Genomic DNA, 10440 nt, shown 5'->3' with positions numbered 1-10440 from the left:
CTCTTTTTTTTTTTTTTGTCAACTCTTTTGGATCCTGTCTCTTTGCTATTAACATGCCCAGTGTCACATGCAAGGCTTTTCTTTAAAACAAGCCCCTCATTGGTGTATCTGGATACTTCTTTTATTATTATTATTACTGAATCTTTTTTTTCCCATAATGACACCAGGATCATTATATAATCCCATAACAAAGAGGCTTTTTGAGGCACCAGCTTTTGTCAACTCTAGGACAGAGAATCCATAATTGCATTATCCAGCTTTTTCCCCCTGCTTCCCCCCTCCTGGCTTCCCAGAAACCCAACCTCACGGCCCACTCACAACCCCCACCTGGTTACCTCTGCCTGTACCGTTAACCAAAACGTTTGCCCGGAGGAACCGCCTTGCAAAGTTGCCTTAAAAAAGTTATTTTGTTTGATAATTAAGTCCTGGAGCCCATCGAGTGATGATTACTCTAGACCCATAAGGCAGAGAACCTGCGTGACGTTTTTCTCGAAGTTTAATTACCGTATGCTAATTTCCTTGCCTACTACGTGATTAATTAAAATCATATTTTCATAATCATTTGGCACTAGCATTGTTTTAGAATTATCATGATCTCCTAAATAGTGTCTGTAAATAAAGTCGCCTCTAATGGCAGGCGCGGGAGGCGAGGCTGAGGACCTCTCTGCGTTTGTATCGCAGAGATTGGCAACATAACTGCCTTATTTACATTAAATACGCCACAAGGTTACAGCGCGGATCAACGTCATTTGATCGCTGATGACTCCCTTAAACGCCCGGGCTGTGACTGATTCTTCTCGTCCCGCTGTCCACCGAGATTCACCCGGGAGTTTTTTTTTTTTTTTTTTTTTTTCCCCTCCCAGAAAAGAAACAGACTTTAAATAGTTTCGGGAGCAGGTAAGAATTACGCTTTTTTCCTCGCCCCTTCTCCGTCTCTCTCTCCTCTCCCTCCGTGGCAGTCTCTCTCCCTCTCGGCTGGATAAAAAATTCTTTAGTCAAAGGCAGGAATGCAAAGTAGTGACAAGGAAGGGGCTGATATATGTCTCAGTAACGAGTCTGACAATCAGAATGTAGCTCTTGGAGAATAGATAGATTTTAATAAGTGTGTTTACATGAGCTCAAGGTCAGAACCAAGCTGCGCTGTGTTAAATGGTTTCTTAGTTGCTAGACAGAGAGAAAAAATGGACGATCACACACCATTCTTTGTAGATTATTATATCAAGGGTTCAGTCTCTGGCTCATCAAAGCTAAATGCCGCAAGACCTATCTAGTTGCTGTGAATTATGCCAGGGCGACAATGGAGAGCGTTTTTAATGGTACAATGCATTTCACCTACCAGATAGGGGGAGGCCGAGCCGGGGATGGGGATGTCTGCTGGGGCTGGGTGATGAGTATCAATGAACGGGGCGATTCTGAAAAGAGGCTGATGAAAATCGAGCCCGCCCTGCCCCGGCTGGGCTGGGAACAGTTCGCAGGGCTCTGCCGAGTGGGCGAGCTAGGCGCGCAAGCAGGGCGCCCGTCCCCCCTCAGCCCCGGAAAATGATCAAGTCAATCGTGTGGGCATGTTTCATTATTCATTGAACACAATCTTTTACAACGCTCCGTTTACGTGCCCGAGTTTGCTCCCGACGCCCGCGTTTCAATGTTTAAGGTAAGGAAAACAAAGGTGGGGGGGGAATCGCGGGGCGCGGCGCGGTGCTGGGGGCGCGGCGCGGGGGGGGGGGGGGGGGGGGGGGGGGGGGCAGCTCCAGCGTCCGGGAGGTGGCAAAGTGAGTTTGGACTCTTGGCGCGACCCCCCAGTCCCCTCCCCCTCCCCATCTCGGCAAGGCCTGCCGCCCGGTTCCTTCTCGCCCCATCGCGATTAAAAAATACGGTCTAATTAAATATCCGTGGCTGTGACGTTGGCGAGAGAAGCTGTCAGCGGCGGGGGGGAGGAGGGGAAGAGGAGGAAAACCGAGCCGGCGGCTGCGGCCGGGCATCTTAAGGCGCTGGAGAACTTTGGCGGCGAGCGGGACCGGCGCCTGGGCCGCCGCTTCCCCGCCCGCGGTCCCGGGACCGTTACTTTGAAAAGGAGGCCTGGGGCCTGGCGCCCGGCGCGCGACTGGGACCCCGCACCCAGCTCCAGGGCCGCGGCCGGCGCCCCCAACCCGCGCGCGGCCCGCAAGCCGCTCTCCCGCCCCGCGAAACTTTCAAGAGGGTCTGGGGGGTAGGGGGAGTCGGAAGGGGAGGAGGAGGCTGGGGCCGCGGAAACTTCTGCTCAAGTGACTTTCCCCATTTTCTCCTCTGCCTGGGACTGGGGCTCGCCCTGAGCTCATTCTCCCGTCCCCGCTCGCTGCGGGGGTCCAGCCCCTCCGCCGGTGGAGAGAGGGTAATTTGCAAGCTTTTTTTTTTTTTTTAAATCAAAGTTAGCTGATGCTTACAATGTGTCAAACTTGCGGGCGCCTAGAGCCGCTGAGACCTGCCATTTTGTGATTGCATCGGCCTCCTGTGCCCCGGGAGCCTGGCGAGGCCGACGCCGGTGAGTCGGTTTCAGGGCTGAGGTGCCAGGGTCCGAACCCACGACCCCAGGAAAGGCCGTGGCGCTTGCAAGGTTAGGCGGCGTCCGCAGCACCTGCCCCAGCGGGGCCCAGCTAGGGGCCAAAGGGGAAATAAATAAATAAATAAGTAACAGGTTATGGAGGGAACAGAGCCAGCCAGTCCCAGGCTGGAGAAATGAGGCCAATCAGAGCGAGGAAGTGCGGGCGTGGGGGGCTCTGGAAGGCAGAGGAGAGGAAGGGCTTGGGGGGTGTCTGGGAAGAGTGCAATCTGGGGGGATGCCTTCCCCCCGCCCCCAGCACAGATGGATGACTGGGGTAGGAATGATCTTTGCTGATAAGCCTTTCTGTTTGCTTCAAGACATTATTTTTCGAAGATGAATTGAGGAAAACAGTCGTAGGCGGGACTCGGATGTATTTTAGGCAAAAAAAAAAAAAAAAAAAAAAAGAGGGGGGTAGCTTTCCTTTGATGAGTAGGAAAGTGTCCAGATCTCGACGCGCCCATCTGTTGCAGATTTGCAAATAATTTAAAATATAGATATCTCCATATAGACGGATGTATGCGAAGTGAAGAAAGGTGGAAACGCAGGGAAGTTAGGGAAAAAGAAATAAAAGGGGCTGGGGCAGAGAGAGACCTGTGTAGCTCACCCTTCACTATGCGGAGGAAACTCCGGCAGGGCTTTCTTTGGGGACAGGTGGAAAGTTAATTCACCCCCCTCTTCCTTTCCACTTCTGTATTGTGAGTGGTTCCTACTGTCTGCCTGTTGGAGAACAGATCCACTGTCCCCGAGTTAGGTGGCGGATTGGAATGTTGGGGGTCGGGGAGCTTTGGGGTTGAGGGGGCAGTAGCCAGGGGCTGGGGGCCGAGAAAGAGCGGGGCGGGGTCCCAACCCGGCGCGCGGGTGGCAGCGGCGGCCGGGTTTTGTTTGCCGGATATTGTTATGTCTAACGGGTGCCTCGCCGGAGACGTGATTTGTCAGCTGCCTTCGTTTTCACTTCAGCAGAAAATACGGCAGCTGCGCGGTGTCCCGGCCTGCGGGGCTCGGGCACCGGGTGCGTCCTGTGGCATGGGGTGTGTGCGCGGGTGGGAGCCGGCGGCCGGCGGGGCCGGGGCGAGCGGGCGGGGCGGGGTGAGCGAGCGCGCGGTGCCGGCCTCCGGTTCCTCCTGCGCCTTCTCCAGGCAGCCGCTGCCGCCGCCGCCGCTGTGCAATTTAGCAGAAATCCGACAGGGGCCGCGTTTGCTGAGCGCATCCGGCGGCCGGGCTGCCAGAGCGGGCCGCCGGGCCCGGCTGGCCGGTGTAGGGCGGGGAGGGGGCCGGCGGGGGAACCGGCGGGGAGGGGCGCGGGAAGCACGCCTGGCCCGAGTGCCCGCAGTCCCCCAACCCTGGTGTCCCCGGCTAGTTGAGCAGCCCCTAGCGCCCTGACCTTGGCGCCCCAGTCTCCAGCCAGGGCTTAGGTGAACTTGGGGTGGGGTGTGCGTGCGTGCGTGCGTGCGTGTGTGTGTGTGTGTGTGTGTGTGTGTGTGTGTAGGGGGTGGTGATACTGGGAACGCGCTGTTTTCTTTCCCAGTTTGATATTAGCAACTGGATTTTTACTTTAAGACCGGCTTTGCTTACTGCTGGGGTTGGGAAGGGGGGCGATCTTTTCCCATCACTCACATCTTTGTTCATTGTTCACTGAGTGGAAGGCAGGCGACTTAAAGAGACGAAAGAGAGGAAAAAGGGGGGAGAGACGGAGAGAGGAAAAAGAGGGGGGCGGCCAGAAGAGGGAAGGAGAGGCGTGGGGACAGGGCCCCCGCCCCCACCGGGGTCGGGTTTGATCGTGAAATAGTAAACCCACGCAAGGAGGGTCGCCGGAAAAGTGGACATTACCGCTTTAATTAACTTCGAGATGCTCCGGCGGCGGGACCTGGCGTAGCCGTGACGCGCCCCCATAAATCTGCCCGGCCCGTGGCTGCTCCGAGAACTCGTACAGTAGCGGCGTCAGATCCAACGCGCGCCTCCCAGTCCGGAGTCCATTTGCATAATTGGATTTTTTTTTTTTACCTTCTTCTTTCTCCCTGAAACTTGTTTGAAAACCCAAGTGAAAATCGCGACGATCTGCACACTCAAAAGCAAGTGCCAAGTAAGTGCCCTGCGGTGGCCTCGGCGCGCCCCGGGGTGAGCGCGCAAAGCCGGGAGCGAGGTGCCGGGAGCCGCGCGCAGCTGCGGGCCGGCCTAGCGTGCGGGCGGCTGGGCGGCGGGAGGACTACATCCTCCGGCTCCGGGGCTGCCCAGCTGGTTGCTCGCACAACTTTTTTTTTCCCTCCCATCTCCCGACTTTTCGGGCCAGGTGAAGTGTTTGGGCCACGCGTGTACCTGTGGCGAGACTCGAGAGGTGATCTTGGGGGGGGGGCGCGGTTGCAGTTGGGCATCTCGCCCGGGTCGGGGGCGGGCAGTCGGTCCCTGTCGTCGCCGCGGAGGGCAGAGCTGCTAGCGAGCGGGCCGGCTTCTGGTCGCGCCGCGCGGTGGATGCAAGCCTGTAGCCAAATGCCTCCCCCATTATTCTAAGGTTTGTGTCTGCGTGTGCGTGTGTGTATGTGTGTGTTTGCCCTGTGCTTTTAAACAGAAAGAAAAGCAACCAAAACAGGAGCAGGAAGGGCTTTTTTCTTAGCTCGTTCCCCTTCCCCCAGCATCGTTTATTTCTTTTGCTTGAAGGAGAGAGAGCAGAGCTTCTTTGCTAAAGACAGGGTCATCAAGAGATTGACAATTCTGTTGGAAATGCCATCAATCCTATAGCGAGAATGTAGTTGCATTTATAAAATACCAACACTTGCCTGATAAGGAAAGTCTAGCTCAAATTTTATTAAAAAATATATTATTATCATAATGATTATGTACAGCATTCAGAACCTAGGAAAAAAGTCGATTTGCTTGGGAGAAGACTGGAACCCTAGTTCCTGTTTGCCCAGCCAGCCTGGGAACTTGCGGGAGGCTGCACCCACCACCCAGCCTGGAAGCAGCTGAGGGGCTCAGCTTTCAGTCCAGGGAGTCACAGGGGGTCGCCCTGGCAGTCCTCTGGCCTCTGCTCAGGGAGAGCCCAGGGCTTCTGGCTGAAGGCTGCTTTAGTTATGATGTCATTCTGATAGCAGAGTGCAAATGTCTCCTGATTCCACCATTAACCGCCTGGCTGATTTGCTTGGTAATGATAGCACTGATGTCCTGCTCCCTGACAAATGCAGAACCTGTCAGCCCTAGGAATTAACTTTTCCCCCCACTGAGGAGAAACCCCGGCTGCAGGAGTTTCAGCCCTGGGCCTCTGCCTGTGGACTTTCTCTGCCTCAGTCCCAGACAATGACATAGATGACAGGCCCTCGGGCCAAGGGACCCATTTTCCCAAAGTTTACAAAACTTTTAAGACTTTCATATCCAGAAGACCCTCCTTAATCTGGTCAAACTTGAATGTGATTGTGACCAGGCAGAGACATCTGAATGTGACGACTGGCCAGGACTGTGAGACCATTGCATAGGTTTGCCTCCTACATTCAGTCCCTTAAATGTGACTTTGTGTTAATATTGCTGCAAGTCAACCGGATTTAGTGTTGATTTTTAAATAGTGTACAATGATTTAAGATTTCTTTTGATTTACTGTTCAAGTGAAATTTGCATAAATGTGATGAAAATGAACTTAACATCTGGGCATATGAAAAAAGGTTAGTACCTCATATGTCATCTGTAGGGGAATTTTCTAAAATGCTTTCACCCTAAACTGGGTTTATGGAAACAGTTCCTGGGGACATACATGGTAATTATGGAGAACCTGGAGAAAATGCTTTCAATGAATTTGCGTTGTCTTGGACTACTGCTCTGAAAACCCATCTTGTTTGGTGCCTGGAGTGGTTAACTTCGGAGCAGGCTGAAGATCTTCGCAACTCAGCAACTTAACTGCTGGCCGGGCTGTCTTCACGGAAGACTTGGGGCAGGCAGGGAGCGACAGTCACGCTGTTCTGGTCCAAGTCAGAGGCTAATAACCCCCATTATGGGAGAGGACAGAGAGGCAGCTAGAAGGTAAGCTCGACTTCTCATAGCTGCCCATGGGGTACTGAAGGCAGTGCTGAGATGTGGAATCGTTGCCCACTGAACCCCAGAAAGCTGAATGTTTAGGTTTGTTTGCTTTGCCTTAGGTAATCCAAGAAATTTCCATCAGCTCTATGAGCCCATTCAAGTGAACTCTCAACTCCATCTTACTTTTGAGTAAGAAAGGCTTATCTCTGGCATCAAGAAATCAGAGTTAAACAGCCTTCCCCAAATGTGGTTGCCTTTTGCTCAAAAGTTGGTTATGAATGGCACAGGTGTTTTTTAAAGTGCCTTGAATGGAGGGGGAAGAAAGACAGCAATGATACTCATGAGAATACAGATGAACTTTTTTTTTTTTTTATAAGAAGAGTATTATAAAAGAAGAAAGCAAATAGATTTATTTTTCCAGGCCGAATGAGGACAATTATAGCTTTTTAACACCTTTGGATTTAGTGTTTTTAATAAGCCTTTTAAGTAAGCTGAAATATCAGCTTACATTTTGTTCTCAACATTATTTAAAGTGAGACTTGATGCAAATTTAAAGACAGAAGCAAGTTTTCTGCAGGTCAACATTTGTCCATACGAGAAAGTCTCTTCCATGGCAGGTCTGCCAGGATCTAGGGCAGGCCAGCGCTCAGCCCTACCTCAGCCTAGCTCTAAGTGAAGCCTTAGATTTGGGTTGGAAGGATGGGGGTGATCAGGTGCCCTGACTCGGGCTGTGAAGACTGGATTTTTGAGTCTAAAAGCAAGGCACAAACTGACTCACATTGCTACTACCATTGCCTTGTGAGTGGAGGGGCTTCTTCTGTGAACTCATACCTGCTGTGCACACTGGTACCCCCTCTGTAGTGTGCCAGGGCAAGGTCTGGCTGTGGATGTGAAGGAGTTGGAGGGAAGGAAGCAGGAAACAGGGTCAGTGGGGAAGAGGGGGAGGGAGGTCTCTGTCTGCCTGGCTGGGCTCACCTGTGTGCTTCATGTGGCCCCTGCTCGGGGGTTGTTGGAAGGGAGGCCTTTTTGCCAAGGAGAGGGATTGGTTGTTCAGGTCTAGACTCTTCAGTCTGTTGTGATGTTCCCCTTGGTGGCATTGAATGTCTTTGGAAGAGTGAGTAGATAATGTGTGCAGTCAGAATGTGCTAAGTCAGGGAGCGGCCCCGTAGGGTTGTGGTGTTGATGGGTGTGTGTGTGTGTGTGTGTGTGTGTGTGTGGGGTGTGCTGGGGAAGAGTGCTGCCTGCTAGAAGTAGTTGTTCTGAGATGATTTCCTTTTCATCCACATTGTACTATCTGGGATAGATTGGTGAGTTTGTATTGTACGTGTCTGTCGGAGGGGTTGGCGTGGAAATAAATGAAGGAATCGGGAAGTGCAAGAGAACATGCATCTACAGAATATAGACATTAGGGAACACAGGCCAGTTTTCTGAAATCCTTTCCTTCCTTTTTTTTTTTTTTTTTTTTTTTTTTTTGCAAAAGAAGGCAAACATGGATGGAAGCCCCTCAGGAAGGTGGGCTGTGCAAAAAGCCATCTGGCCCACCTGGCAGTGTCTGGGGTGGGTGTGGGGGCCTCCCCCGCCAGTTGATGCCATCAACGGACTCCTGTTGACTGTGCCTGGGGTTAAGGGCTGGTGTGGCTGATTCTGTTGGCTCCCTGAGAGTCTCCTCTCAGCTTTTGCTTTTTAAAAAATAATTTTCAACTTTTATTTTAGCCTCAGGGGGTACATGTGCAGGGTTGTTCTATGGGTACATTGTGTGATGCTGAGATTTGGGGTACAATTCATCCCGTCACCCAGGTAGTGAGCATGGTACCCGATAGTTAGTTTTTCAGCCCTTCTGCCCCTGCCTTTCTCCCTCCTCTAGTGTCCCCAAGTATCCATTGTTGCCATCTTTATATTAATGTGTACCCAATCTTTAGCTCCCACTTATACATGAGAACATGCTGTATTTGGTTTTCTGTTCCTGTGTTAATTCGCTTAGGATAATGAGCTTTCACTTTTAAAAATTGCTGTAGATCTCTAGACTTTCTCTTATAGTGGAGATTTTGCTACTAGAAGCAGCATCAAGTACTTGGCTTTTCACATTCTCTGAGCCTGCTCGAGGTGGGGTTTATTTTCCCTAAGAAACAAGATTCAGATGAGAGTGAGGCCTGTGTGGAACTTAACAGATGAAGCTGGCATCATTTCTTCAGCTCGGGGCACTTGTGGGAGTCCATGCTGTGCGTTGTAGGTTATTTGGGAATATCCCCGGCTTCCACCCCACTAGATGCCAGTGGTGCCCCCTGAGCTATGACAATCAAATATGTCTCCAGACATTTCTATATCTCCCCTGGGGAGAATCAAGCTGATTTCCCACACTTTATGTGCCGGGCCTTGTCCTGGGCCTCTCTGGGAGGATGGGAGGTCAGCTGTGGTCCTACCCCTGCGGACTGCACAGGCTGGTGGGGAGACAGACATGTCCTGATGCCCGGTCAGTCCAGGGGACTGGGCTGTGTATCAAACAAACGGGAAGACCTATGGGGTCTAAGAGGGGAGAGAACTTCCACATGGATGGATTGTATCTGAGCAAAGACGTGGGGCCCAGCTCTGACTGCTTTCAGATCAATTGCACTTAGAAGTGGTTTGGGGAGTGGGGGTTGGGGATGTGTGAAGGGGGAACCATGTCCCTGGACCCTGACTGTGACATGCAAACTAAGAAGTGGAAAGCATAGTTCTTAGCCTCTGAGTGAGTTGAGGCTGGGTACTTTGCTGGCAGGATAATGATACTTTTTTTTTTTTTAAACTTTAAGAGAATGACTCTTGCTCTGTCACCCAGGCTGAAGTGCAGTGGTGCAATCACGGGTCACTGTAGCCTGTAGGTTCAAGTGATCCTCCCACCTTAGCCTCTTGAGTAGCTAGGACTACAGGCACACACCACCACACCTAGGTAGTTTTTAACATTTTTTTTTTTAAGAGATGAAGTTTTGCTATGTTGCCCAGGCCGATTTCAAACTCCTGGCCCCAAGCAATCCTCCCACCTTGGCCTCCCAAAGTGCTGGGATTATAGGCATGGGCCACTGCACCTGGCTGTCCATTTTTGAGTATTTACAATGTGCAAGGCACAGCTCCTAGTGCTTCACAACTTCCTTATGGTGGCAGACACTATGTATATCCTGAATTTGGGAAGGGAAATTGAGGCAATGGGAGGGGTAAGTGATGGGTCTAGGATTAGACCCATCCTCCATGTCTCCAGAGTTGGCATGCTTAGCCCATCTACTGCTGCAAAGCATCTCCTGTGATCCACGTTCAACTGCCTCTTCTGGGGCCAGATTCACAGCGGGACCTCTGTGATTTGCTCCTGATTTTCAAAGCTCATACTCCGCACCCTGACACCAGGCTTGGGGGCTGGTCGGGCCAAAGCAAGCACTCTTTGGGGTGGACCAAAGTGGTCCACCACTCCAGTGGGTGGTGGCAGGAAGGTAATGTCGATGCTTCGAAGGCATGAAGTGATACAGGAAGGAAAATCAGTTTGTAAGTTTCCCCCTTTCCTCTACCTAGTATTCTTAGTCTGTGGCTTTCCAATGAGAAAATTAAGTGCCGTTATGACATAGGAGAAATGATCACCGTAGGCCTAAGCTGACATTAACCTGAAATATTCCTATCAAGGCATTACAGCTTTGATTACCTGAGCTGTGTTGAGTTGGGCCTTTGATTACCTAGGTGGGCCTGGCTCGTGGGGAATGTATTTCTGGCTCCTCACCTCCTTACTGGCTCTTCAGCCAGAAGCTAGGAGGCCACCTCTCCACTGAGAGAGACGTTTGTCTATTTGGGACCGCCAGGCTGCTTCACTTTTTTTTTTTTTTTTTTTTTTTTTTTTTTTTTTT

At 51.6% G+C, this 10440-nt stretch overlaps 1 protein-coding gene across 7 annotated transcripts in view; it reads left to right on the top strand.

Moving 5' to 3' along the window:
• Positions 1 to 633: 633 nt before the first annotated feature.
• The window catches only part of ZNF536 (zinc finger protein 536), a 483243-nt gene continuing 473436 nt past the window's right edge, over positions 634 to 10440 (top strand). For 4 of the 7 annotated variants that reach the window (XM_032249170.1, XM_032249167.1, XM_032249173.1 and 1 more), the window contains exon 1: positions 634 to 1651. The gene's annotated coding sequence lies outside the window, so the exon portion shown is untranslated. Of the gene's footprint in view, positions 1652 to 4494; positions 4659 to 4800; positions 5085 to 10440 lie in introns of those variants that run through there. The other 3 variants (XM_032249171.1, XM_032249168.1, XM_032249169.1) reach the window with 3 other exon arrangements.

This window comes from Sapajus apella, unplaced genomic scaffold (assembly GCF_009761245.1).
Source record: "Sapajus apella isolate SASKATOON/1434 unplaced genomic scaffold, GSC_monkey_1.0 scaffold68, whole genome shotgun sequence".
NCBI lineage: Eukaryota > Metazoa > Chordata > Mammalia > Primates > Cebidae > Sapajus > Sapajus apella.
Note: the sequence above shows the minus strand (reverse complement) of the source record. Positions and strands in the feature narration are given on the sequence as shown.